At 44.2% G+C, this 12,781-nt stretch overlaps 1 long non-coding RNA gene across 3 annotated transcripts; it reads right to left on the bottom strand.

Annotated features, from left to right (window-relative positions):
- Positions 1-416: 416 nt before the first annotated feature.
- Positions 417-11,919, bottom strand: LOC144261091 (uncharacterized). 3 transcript variants are annotated; one of them, XR_013345146.1, is made up of 5 exons: positions 11,832-11,919; positions 11,196-11,388; positions 7,907-8,030; positions 3,566-3,780; positions 417-2,976 (listed from the first exon to the last, which is right to left on the bottom strand). It is a non-coding gene; the product is annotated as an uncharacterized LOC144261091 (long non-coding RNA). The 3 variants fall into 3 exon arrangements; XR_013345147.1 differs by lacking the exons at positions 417-2,976; positions 3,566-3,780 and adding exons at positions 5,990-6,719; positions 6,890-6,923; XR_013345145.1 differs by having other exon boundaries at positions 417-3,780.
- Between the last annotated feature and the right edge of the window lie 862 nt (positions 11,920-12,781).

The following is a 12,781-nucleotide window of genomic DNA, read 5'->3' as shown; positions in this document are numbered from 1 at the left end:
CCATTCAGTACTGGAAAGATCAAGGTTTTCTTTAATGTAAACCTGCACTAATGTTAATTGTTAGGAACCATGCAGAAGACTACACTATAAACACCTATGTTCCTAGAGAGTTAATGCCTCCCTGTCCCCTGCCAAACTACAGTTCCTCTGCCGTATAGCTATGTGCTAACCTTATTAAAAATATACAGTAGTAATTTGTTTTATTATCGTATCGAAGTCCCAGTTTGTAAATAATCCATGTCACTGCCATATAAGTAGCTGATGAAATGTCTTTACTAGGTTTGCTGAGCATGAAAGAAACCACACCATTTGGCAATAAAAACTACTAACAATCTAACCAAATCAAGACCACGACAAAAGCAGCATGTTGTCGATCTATCGTTTTTATTTTTGGGACAGGTTTTATTATTTTTGGAGCTATTACAAGACCTACGTTAAATATTGTGGATAAGAGGAAACAGACTCTTGGCAAACGTGGAAAACCAATTACAGCATATTACTCTACTCTGGCTCCAGAAAAGGAGGGGCTAAGCCAGACATTTATTGCCTGCTTTCCTTAACAGCTGAAAAAGTGTTCTGCTGAAGGATCAGCTTGAGTAAAGAGACTATAACTATGACAACCTTATTGCAGGCAATCCAAGCTGGGGAAGGTAAAATGACACACTAAGCAATCAGTTTTATCTAAATCTAAAGGGGAATACTGCTGTCAGGGGAGCTTTGATTAAGGAAATCACTATTCTATATAGATATATTGCTCACTTAAAAAATAGTGCCCTTGGTTGCAACCTTCACACTTTAGGCCTTCCTATCAGGGTAGTGAACACTTCTGAAACTTGCTATAGGAAATACAATGGAATATGTGTCTGATCTCCTGACTTGACAGATAATAAATAATTTGATCCTATATTTTTGAAAGAGGTAAAATAAGGAGAGGAGAAAATCATTCTAGTTGAATGTTTTAACCAGCATGTAGTCTAAGTAGCATATTGTTACAAATTAGTTTGGATGGTACCTTACCTGTTTCTCTTATCATTTGTAAAACTACATCTGTGTCAGTATGCAGGTGTACGTGAAGCAATGGATCAGCGTGTGTTGAAGTCACAGAGCCCTATTTCTTCTAGAATGTAGATGGGGTTGCTCACAGTATACCTCCCATAGAGGTTGGAGCCACTGATGGACATATTTATAAATGGGGAGAAAGTCAGTCTTTCACTTCTTTGGGGAGGGAGAGTAGGAAGAGTTATGGTGTACTTACTGTAACCTGGTAGGCCTCAATGGTCCCCCTTCATTTCTGTGTGCCAAGGAAAGCCCAGAAATATGGACTGACTTTGGTGGAAACTGGGGATGCTCACTATTTGTCAGGGTTGGTCAAACAGATATTAGGAGGCAGGATGCTAAAGAGCATAGATCAGAAGAAAATAAGGCAACTGAGAGGGAACTATTAATTGAGCAGACAGGATACGGGATAATTGAAGAAACATATAGGATCTCTCTGATTATGACTGAAGAGCAATTAGAGAAACTAAGTTTAGTTGCAGGAGAGGACACCCTTCATCTCTATGCGATTGTGTATAAAAAAGGTGGATAACAGAAGAGTATTCAAGAGGACAACATTGCAGTTAAACTTACTCCTTACTTCTGAAGGCAGAAACTGAAACTAAGGAAGGATTAGCACTCTCGGGCTCACAGAAACAGCTTCTGTTTAGAGAAGGTAAGTGAAAGATGGAACAGATCAACTCGTGATTGAAAGAGAACATAACTTCTGTTAAACTAATTTATTTAAAATCTTTAAAAAAACAGATAAAAAAGGAGGACTTGTTGAATTTGCACTGTTCAAGCATTGGAACCATTTAAAAAGGCACTAATACAAGCTAAAGTTGTGAACAAGTTAGGTGAAGATATTGAGAAAATGTACTAAAGTACCCTAAATCAGTGGCTCTCAACCTTTCCAGACTATTGTACCTCTTTCAGGAGTCTGATTTGTATTGCATACCCCCAAGTTTCACCTCACTTAAAAACTACTTGCTTACAAAATCAGGCATAAAAATACAAATGTCACAGCACACTATTACTGAAAAATTGCTTATGTTCTCATTTTTACCATAGAATTATAAAGTAAATCAACTAGAATATAAATATTGTACTTACATTTCTGTGTATAGTATAAAGAGCAATATAAACAAGTCATTATCCCTATAAAATTTTAGTTTGTACTGATTTTGCTAGTGCTTTTTATGTAGCCTGTTGTAAAACTAGGCAAATATATAGATGAGTTGATGTATCCCCTGGAAGACCTCTGCGTACCCCCAAGAGTACATGTACCCCTGGTTGAGAGCCACCGCCCTAAATAGCCAAATTCATGGGGAACAGTTGGCCTCTACATCCAAGCGGTGATGTGCATAATTAATTTCTAGGTGCTTGTTTGTGAAACTTGACAGCAAGAAGAACTTCAGGGGCAGAATCTGTACAAGTCCGTGGTCAGAAAACATAAATAAATGTATTTTAGTTCTAAAACTCTCTATATTTTAACATGTGTTGACTTCCCCCCTTAAGCTTTGAAATCATTTTTACTATAGAAAACTATGGCCTAGGAGAATATAAACACAAAGCTAGCTTTACAGAATTATAGCAATGAAAACATTTTAGCAGATCTATCCGTAGCCATGCTAATTAATGGAAACAGGAGTGCCATGTTGTTAAACTCAAGGATGTTCGCCTTCTTTGGTAGCAGCAGAGTGGCTGGAAACCTGATATTCCAATAGTTTTATACTCCCTTTAAATGTCCTGCCCCTCTATACCTTCAGAAGAGGGGCATCAGGGCAGGCAGGGCACAGACATGGGCCAACAAACACTGCTGTTCTAAACAATTCTAATCTCTGGTGTAGAGATATGCAAACACCCAAGACTGGAATACAAATAGACAATCGTTTGAACGTTAGTTACATAAAGTAAGTAACCTCTTTTTCCAATAGCTTCCTGAAAAAGAAATATGTGACCATGTTAAATCTGTTGATAAAAGGTTGGACAACTAGTTGATCACAAAATGTTCATAAGCTAAATTCTAGATCTAGTCAAGATCTAAAAAAGGTTTCTTAAATTCATTGCTTTAAATTAAGGAAGCTTCAATAGAATGAATTATACCTATATGAATACTTATAGAACATTTTGAAAATATAAAGTGTTCTACAAAGTAATTTTATTTCCATGTACTGTAATGTTTTACTTGCTTTGTATGTATTTGGCAGTAAATGGCTTCTTGTACCACTTCCATTTTGGTTTGATTTGAGTAAGTGGGATGTAATATATGTTGTGAGGGAAAGGATGTCCATGAGACAAAATATGGTGCTTGCTGTTTAAAATTAAAAATAAATAAAATAAATCCTCTTCTAAGATTATTTTGTAGATCTATGCTAACTTTATACTGTTCTACCGCTGAAAACCTTTTAGCGGAGATGATGCATAAATCTTGATGGTGGGGGGGCCATAATATTAAGGTTGCGGGGGGCATATGACCACCCCACACATCACCTCTGGAGGGGGGGACATGGGGAAAGTTGAAACTTACTTGCTGACTTTGGCTGGACTTTTGCTGGCAGCTGGAGTAGAGCTGAGAAATCACATGAGAAATCCCATCCTGTGGAGGCAGGCAGTCAGGAGCTGTTTTGCCTGCAGGTGTGAGCCTGGGAGTGGTAGTGGAAGAGAGCCCGACCCAGGGAGCAAGGGGAGGAGGAGGGTAGCTCAGCACAGACTGCTGTCCTATCAGACAAGCTGCTTCGTGTCCTGGTGGAGAATGCAGAGAGGGGAAGGGACAGGGTTGCTGGAACAATTTGTTTAATGGGGTTGCTGAGAGCCACTGAACCAAACTGTAACCCCTGTATATCGGGGTGGCCAACCTGAGCCTGAGAAGGAGCCAGAATTTACCAATGTACATTGCCAAAGAGCCACTGTAATACACCAGCAGCCCCCCATCAGCTCCTCCATCCCGCTCCCAGCGCCTCCCACCCACCGGCAGCCCCACTGATCAGCGGTTTCGTGGCATGCAGGAGGCTCGGGGGGAGGGGACCGAGGGCACGGCAGGCTCAGAGGAGGGGGTGGAGTGGGGGCAGAGCCAGGAGTTGAGCAGTGAGCACCCCGGCACACTGGAAAGTTGGCTCCTGTAGCTCCAGTCCCAGAGTCGGTGCCTATACAAGGAGCCGCATATTAACTTCTGAAGAGCCGCATGTGGCTCCGGAGCGACAGGTTGGCCACCCCTGCTGTATATAATGGAAACCACTTCAAGCCGGGGGTGCTGCAGCACCCTCCGCACCCTTAGTTCCAGCACCTATGGGAAGGGACCGAGCCCACACATCCCACTGCACATAGAGATGGTGCAGGACTGGGTGGGCTTTGCCCTGCTACATCAGCACTTCATGGAAGGCAGAAACAATAGTGATCTGTGGTGCTGATTTACTAAATAATTCTGGTACCTTCACTGGCTTTATCTACATTTCTGAATCTAACTCAGATGAACCACCTGGTTTTCCAAACTCCAAAGATTCTTCCTCATGTGTTCCCCATTGCATCTTCTGCATTTCACTCTTCTCTATTATTTACTCTCTCCTGTTCCCTATGTCAATTGGACCCCCTCTGTCCAATTGTTTTTTGGAGGGGGTTGTTAAAGGATGGAGGGGGGGCAGACGTGAGGCAACACAGGAGAGAGGGGGTTTTACTTGTAGTGCCCTAGCTCTCTGAAAGGGTTGTATTCCAATATCACATGAAACAATACCTTTTTAGTTTACACTGTGAATGGGGTCCCATCTTTCTCTGCTATGTGGAGTGGAGAGGAGAAAAGATGCTTGATTAAAAGGTGCAAAGGGCTTGGAGCCAAAGTGGTCTGCTCTTCTTCCCCTCAGGAAACCCTGAGTCTGGAGTGTGTCGGGAGGGAAGGAGAAGGGCTAGCATTGTAACTAGGAGCCAAGTGTCCTACTTTAGTCTGCTCTCCTCCAAATCTGGGGGTATTCAACTGTGTTGCCTACTTCATTCAAGTTGTGACTATATTAGAGTAATTGGTACCTGTTTTTTGCAACAGTGCAGCTACACTGTAAGCACTAGCATAGATAGAGCTCAAGCAGTCTTACCACTGTGATGAAAATCTAAATTATAGACAAGACCTCAAAGGGGCAGTAGGGCACAAGTATGGTGGGGGAAATCTAATAATTAGCAGCACCTGAAGAATCTGAGCTGTAAGGTATCCAGTAACAGTGCTGAAGGTGTTAGCCCATTCACACAGATGCTCTAGGATTTCTAGGGTTGGGATTCAAAGGCACACGCCTTGTCCTTTGTGAAACCACAAACTCTTTTCTCCTGTGGGTGAATTTTGTGGAATTTTCTGATTCCTCTTTTTCTTTCCTGTGGCAATGCAGGACTTCTGCCATTTCTCTTCCTCCACCCATTTACTTCTGATCACAGAACTAAATATTAATAGTAATTTATGTACAAAGATCATGACTTGATCACAATTATAGTTTACAACCTAAATGAACTCCAGACCAGTAATGTATATAATTGGTGTTGTAGTAGGGCCAATTTCACAAAGCTGAAAACAATTATAAGCCAAATGAGCTGGGAGGAAGAATTTAATCAGAAAAATGTTAATGATAATTGGGAATCATTTAAGAACACCTTACTAGCTGCCCAAAAAGACACAATCCCACAAGTGTCTTTAGAGGGGAAGTGAAAGCAGCTATAAAAATAAATAAAAAAGAAAAATATGTAACAAATGGAAGAAAGTGGGAAGTTGATAGTAATGAATATAAATCAGAAGTTAGGAATTGTAGAAAACTGATAAGGGAGGCAAAGGGATACAAGGATACATATAGGGACAGCAGTGATAAAAACAATAAGGAGTTTTTAAAATATATTAGGAACAAAAAGAATCCTAACAATGGTGTAAGCCCATTACTAGTTGGAAGAGACACAATTATTATTAATAATACAGAAAAGGCAGAAATGTTTAATAAATATTTATATTCTGTATATGGAGAAAAAACAGATGATATAGTCTCATTGTGGTGATTACACTCATTCCATTCTGCTAGTATCTCTGAAAGATCTTAAACAGAAGCTACTAAAGTTAGACATTTTGAAATAACCAGGTCCAGATAACCTGCATCCAGAGTTTTATAATTGCTGATTGAGGAGCTTACTGAACTAGTAATGCTGACTTTTCAATAAGTCTTAGCACATTGGGGAAGACTTCTAGAAGACTGGAAAAAAGTTAATGCTGTGTCAATTTTTAAAAGAGTAAACAGGATGACTCAAGTAAATATAGGCTTGTCAGCCTGACATAGAGCTTGCACAAGATAACGTAGCACATCATGTGGGACTTGATTAATAAAGAATGATGGGAGGGTAATGAAATTAATGCCAATCAACATGATTTTATGGTAAATAGATCCTGAAAAACTAATTTGAGATCTTTGTTTTATGAGATTACAAGTTTGGTTGATAATGGTAATAAAGTTCTCTAAGGTGTTCGACTTGGTACCACACATTTTGATTAAAAAAACAGAATGATATGAAATTAACATGGCACACATAAAATGGATTAAAAATTGGCTAACTGATAATCTCAAAATGCAATTGTAAATGAGGAATCATCATCAAGAGGGGGTGTTTCCAGTTGGGTTCTGCAGGGATAAGTTCTTGGCTCTATGGTATTTAACAGTTTTATTAATGACCTGGAAGAAAACATAAAATCATCACTAATAAAGCTTGAAGATTACACAAAAATTGGGGGAGTGGTAAATAATGAAAAGGACAGGTCACTGATTTAGAGCAATCTGGATAACTTGGAAAAATGGGCAAAAACAATATACATCTAGGAACAAAGAATGTAAGCCATACTTACAGAATGGGGGACTCTATCCTGGAAAGTGTTGATTCTGAAAAAGATTTGGGGGTCGTGATGGATAATCCCCAGTGCAACACTGTGGCCAAAACAGCTAATGGGGTCCTGGGTAGGATGTATAAACAGGGGAATCTCTAATAGAAATTTGGCACTGATGTAATTGCTTCTGGAATACTGTGTCCATTTCCTGTGCCCACAATTCAAGAAGGATGTTGATAAATTGGACAAGGTGAAGAGAAGAGCCACGAGAATGATCAAAGTATTAGAAAACATGCCTTATATTGATAGACTCAAATAACTCAACCTATTTAGTTTAACAAAGAGAAGGTTAAGGGATGACTTAATTACAGTCTTTAAGTATCTACATGGGGAACAAATATTTAACAATGGACTCCATCTAACAGAGAAAAGAGTAACACAGTACAATGGCTGGAACTTAAAGCTAGACAAATTCAGACTGGAAATAAGGCATAGATTTTTGATAGTGTGTAATTAACCAATGGAACAATATTCCAAGGGTCGTGGTGGATTCTCCAAGATTGGATGTTTTTCTAAAATATATTCTCTAGGAATTATTTTGGGGAAATTCTGTGTCCTATGTTACACAGGAGGTCAGATTAAATTATTACAATGGTCCCTTCTGGTCTTGGAATCTATGTATCTACTATTATTTGTATTACCGTAGCACCTGTTGGTCCTTGACTCCATGGTGCTGGGCACTGTACAAACACATAATAGGACAGTCCCTGACCTACAGAGATGTGATTTTTGCCTTCTCTCTAATAGTTCCTATCTGCATCTTCATTAAAGTCACAGTTGTCTGTGTGCAAGTTTTTGTTTTGCAATCTATTTAGAGCATTTTTTCTTAAAGATACTTTGTATGACAGATTCTATATAAAACTTTGGTGGGTATCCATCGTCTCCCATCCTACATAAGGTAGTGTCAGGAACATATACAGTATTAGGACTCCATTTACCAGAAAACAATGATGCAAAGAAATTGTGAGTGAAACTCACCCAAGAACAGCCCCCATCTGCTTCCAGTTCCGGAGACTCCAGCCAACATGAAAGGAGCCCTTGCCTCACTTTTCCTGTTCTGCCTACTCTCTTCCTTCTGATTTGCATTCTTTTTTTATTTCCCCTAGAATTTTTAAAGGAAAAAAAAGAGAGAGAGAGAATAGGTATCCCAGAACCTCCTTCCTCCCCCCCCCCCCCCGCCACTCCCACTGAAGCCAGTTAGGATCCATGCATAAGGGAAAGCTGGTACTCATTCTGTATGTAAGTCCTCTGCTGAGAGCAACAGAGTTCACAGAAGGAGCAATTTAGGGATCCAGTATCAATCTTTATTTTTCTGGGTTGTTGCAGGGTCTGATCTCACATCTGCTAATGGAGCAAGCTGTTCTGTCTGCTCAGAGACCTGTTAACCTTTCAGTTTTCCTGTACCTGCATCCTCTGCAGGGTGAAGCTTGGGGGAGAGCAGTGATTTCTCCTTCAGAAACCTCTCTCTACCTCTGCTCCCATATTGGATTCATCTCGGATTACCTCTAGCCCCCGGCTTTTCAGGAATGTTTCCATCTCCTCCCTTCTAAACTCCTACTAAGACTGGGTCTACACTACTGCAGTAAGTCGACCTATGATATGCAACTCCAGCTACATACCTTAGGTCGAGTTACCGCAGGGTCTACACCATGGGGGGTCAATGGGAGAAAAATCTCCCGTTGACTTACCTTACTCTTCTTGTCAGGGGCAGAGTACAGGGGTCGACTGGAGAGTGATCTGCAGGCAATTTGGTGGGTCTTTACTAGACCTGCTAAATCAACTGCCGGTGGATCGATCCCCGCTGTAGTGTAGACCTGCCCTAAATCCCACCCACTCTGGGTGGTGTACTCTAGAGAAGCTCATTCTTAAACCTGTAGAATGTCCTTGTCAGTAAGAAGTCAAGATTTAAAAAAGGACTTTAGAGCCCTTAAGAGTTCATGCCTCAGCCATCTCATATTCACACGGCCTTATTAGCTCCCATCTTTGTTTCATTCTTATTACAAAGGTCTAGCATTACCCTATTAACACAGTGAGATCCATCTGACATTCAAGGAAAGTAGCTTTGTGTCCTGAGTAGTATAGAAGGCTGGAAGAACAATATGTTCATTAATATGAAATTCTGTGTTCATCTTTGTGAAAAAGGCTAAAAAACATCATTTTCCCTGGAAAGAATGGTAGATATGGAGAGGTATTAGTGAGAGAGAGCACAATTTTTCAGTCCTTTCGACCTTAATAACTGCCAGCCCCAAAACATCTTTGATAGTAATAGATTTTAGAGAATTGTCTCCAATAGGGCCCTGGGGACAATTAAAATCCATCCTTAGAGGTTTTTAAGGGCCGGCTTGACAACGCCTTGGCTGCCATGATTTAGTTGGTGTTGGTCCTGCTTTGAGCAGGGGATTGGACTAGATGACCTCCTGAGGTCTCTTCCAACCCTAATATTCTATGATTCCAGCCTCTGTACAGCTCAGGACACAAAACTACTTTTCTGGGATGTCAAATGAGTTAAGTTTTCCCTATGTTCTCCTCAGGAAAGGTTTAAGTTGTTCAATAGGTTTGAGGGCTGCCATTGAGGAAAAGCTGCTAACCGCTTGTCTACACAAATATTTAGTTTGGAAAGCTGGGGTATAAATCTACCCAAACTAGCCTGCTGTGTACTAAGTGTCTGTGTAGACTCTGCTGCCACACACTAATATTTGCCGAGTGTCCTTTGATCTACCGTGCTCTGAAATGGCAAGACTACCATTGCCAGATGGATTGTGGAATAAATTTGTCTAGTGCAGGAACAGGCAAAGCTCCCTCCTGACATGACTGTCAGGAACCACTGCTAGAAGTCTCTTTCCTTCCTGTACAGTGATAAGTGAGGCATCTTTCTGAGGCAGTAGCCCCAATTTAGATATTTCACAGGATGGGGTGGGGGCAAATTCCAGTCCCTGCCTCCTGCAGATCTTGTCTTCACTCATCCCCCCGCCTAATAGGGACCCCAGGTCTCCCCTCATCTGAGGAGTCATCCCTCTCTCTTAAGCACACAGTGCATGAGCTGGTGCTAGCCAGTGTCAAGTTCTCAGCAGACTCTCTTGTGCTCCATCATACAGGAACAGACTCCCCACGTGCCAGATCACTCACTGAAATCTGGCCCAACCGCCCTTCCCTCTGTACATTGTGGTGCCCACACAGCCAGAGCAGTGCTCAAAACCACTGACAGCACCCATACTTATTTAGTATGGGACCACTGATTGAAAGTGGCTGGGTCATGTGCTTTCCTTCCCCCTGGCTACATGGCCTATGGAACCTTGAGCAAGTACAAAAACACTGGGGGACGAAGTGGAAGTGACCCTCAAATTAGTGCCACTCCTTTGGTGTATGTACAGTGGCAAGTGACACTCCATACATTTATAACATCCTATCAACTGGATCTGCTATCTACTAACTCCAGACCCCACCTTTGCTTGGAAAGTGTTTTAAGTTCCATTAAAAAATTCCTTCTCCTATATGGTGCTTCTTACATCCATCTGTTTCTGACAGACTTTCACGAAATGGGAAAAGTGAGACATAAGACAAGCAAAAATTACATACCAATGTTTCCATTACCATAACTTCCTTTTTCATCCTACACCCTGCCAAGAAAGGGTGCTGCTGCTTTTTGTATACTTCTCTATTTTTTCTTTACATTATTACTATAGCAGTAGATAATTGGAGGAGGAAGGGAAGGACTTGTGTTTATGTACAAGAAACCTGTCTCAGTTTTTTCCTCTTTTGCTTCCTGCACAGTGGAGCAGTAACACAATCTGTCCCTGACCATCCCTTTTGTGGAATGGGAGAAAATGAGACCACAGGCTTGTCTACATGCACAATTGCAGCAGTTAAACTAAAAGTGTGAGATTTAAAATCAGTTAACCTGGTGCAGAAGGCTCTGTGGCACGCTTAGAATGATCTAAAGCTGCTTTCATTTGATTTAGCTTAAGTTGATTAGGACCAGGTTTAGACTAACACGCAGTAAGAGCGTATCTATGTGGGGTTTAGGTTAAACGAGTGCAGTGTCTGCATCTAGACAAAACAAAAACTAATGGAATGACTAATAGTTTTCCCCCCATAAACCTGAACCTCTAAAACAGCGGTCACTTCACAAAAGGGCCAGTTTGTAATATTGTCTTTAGCTGTTTAAGTCTTTAAGGGCCCTGTTTCTGTGGCATCCTGCTTTCCTGGTTAGAAGTGGACTCGTCTCCCCGCAAAACGACCCCTGTGTCATTTCCTGTTTTTTCTTTACCATTAAGTACGTGGGTGCCAGCCCCAGAGCACCACTCCCGCAGCTGGGATTCCTCACAGGAAAGGGAAGGGCTCTGGCTGCACGAGGGCCATCTTCCCTCCAGGCAGAGCTGAAGGAGGAGGCTCCTATTATTTTGTTAGAAGCTGGCCTAGGCAGTAGCAGGAGGCCCTCGCTGAGGTCAGGGCCCGTTGTGCTGCATGGGGCACAGACACAGGGAAGGGCTTTCAGTGTGACTAGCCCGGACAAGGCGGGATGGGGGGAGGGGCTATCAGGTATTATCCTCCCCACTGCCAGGGGCACTCAGGGCGCCAAGGCACGCACACAGCCTGGCAGGGCCAGGGCAGGACAATGGCCCGGCTCACTCCCCCAGGTGCTGTGGCAGGAAGAAGGCAGGGCCCAGAGTCGTCCCCATGGGGTACAGCGAGGGGGACCGCCGCAGCGCGTGGGGGACCGCGAGGGGGATAGCGGGACCTCCCCAGGCCGCGCGCGGCAGCGAGCCTCATTGTCCGGCCTGCCCTGCCCCGCTCACGCGCGGCGCGGTGGTAGGGGCCTGTCTCTTTAAATGGTGCTGGGCAGCTGTTCGGACATTTACGGGATTAGCCCTGGGCCACCTGGTGCCTGAGCTCGCTCGCTCACCCCGCTCTCCTGACGCCCCCTCCCCAGGGAGCGGAGAACCTGCCTGCGCCGCACCAGCCCAGCACGGGCCTTGGGGGGGGGGAGGGCCCCGCCGTTCCCATTGGCCGGAGACTCCAGCCAATCAGCGCGACGAGGAAATTGCCGTCAGGGAAAGGAAAGCCCTGTGATGGTGACGTCACGGGTCAAGCGGCACCTTCAGCGGGGATGGAATCCCGGGCAGAGGGGCCGGACAGGAACTGCGGCTGCCGCCCTGGAGGTGCGAGAGGGGCCGGACTGAACCGACCTATGGGCCGAGGCGCGTGTGACCGCCCCTGCGTGGGGTGCTTGGGAAAAGAGATCCGGGCTTCGGGGGGTTGTATTCGTGGGCGAGGGAATTCCGGGGAGCACAGGGAGCTTCCCACACCTGGGGCGGGGCGGGGCGGGAGGGCGATCACGGGGAGCGGAGGGGAACGGCCCACGGGGGGTGTGGGTGTGTGTGGGAGCGATCCCCGTGAGCTGCCCACGAGGGGGATTGGAGGGGAGCGATCCCGGGGAGTTGGGCACGGGGGGATGTGTGGGAGGGTGATCCCGGGGAGCTGCCCACGGGGGGGAGGGAGCGATCCCAGCGAGCTGCCCATGGGTGTGTGGGGGAAGCAATCCTGGGGAACAGTGCGGAACTTCAGGGGAAGAGCATCGTGGAGGGGAATGGGGCTCTGTGAGGGCGAGCTGTGGGGATAAGGCGACTGCTGGGTAGTGAGAGGTGAGGGGCATTGTGCGCGATGGTGGGGGAGCGGAACTGTGTGTCATGTCATGGAAGAGGAGAGGAAAGGCTCTGCCACAGGAGGGATTCCCAGGGGATAAGTCTGGGGAAATGGGGGGTTGGGGGGTATCATGGCATCATGCTCGGTTAGGGGGACTGGTGGTGACTCTGGAGTAGAGGGGTGAAGATGAGGGGGATGTTGGGGAAAGGG

This window comes from Eretmochelys imbricata, chromosome 2, assembly GCF_965152235.1.
Source record: "Eretmochelys imbricata isolate rEreImb1 chromosome 2, rEreImb1.hap1, whole genome shotgun sequence".
Lineage (NCBI taxonomy): Eukaryota > Metazoa > Chordata > Testudines > Cheloniidae > Eretmochelys > Eretmochelys imbricata.
This window is presented reverse-complemented; position numbering and strand designations above follow the sequence as displayed.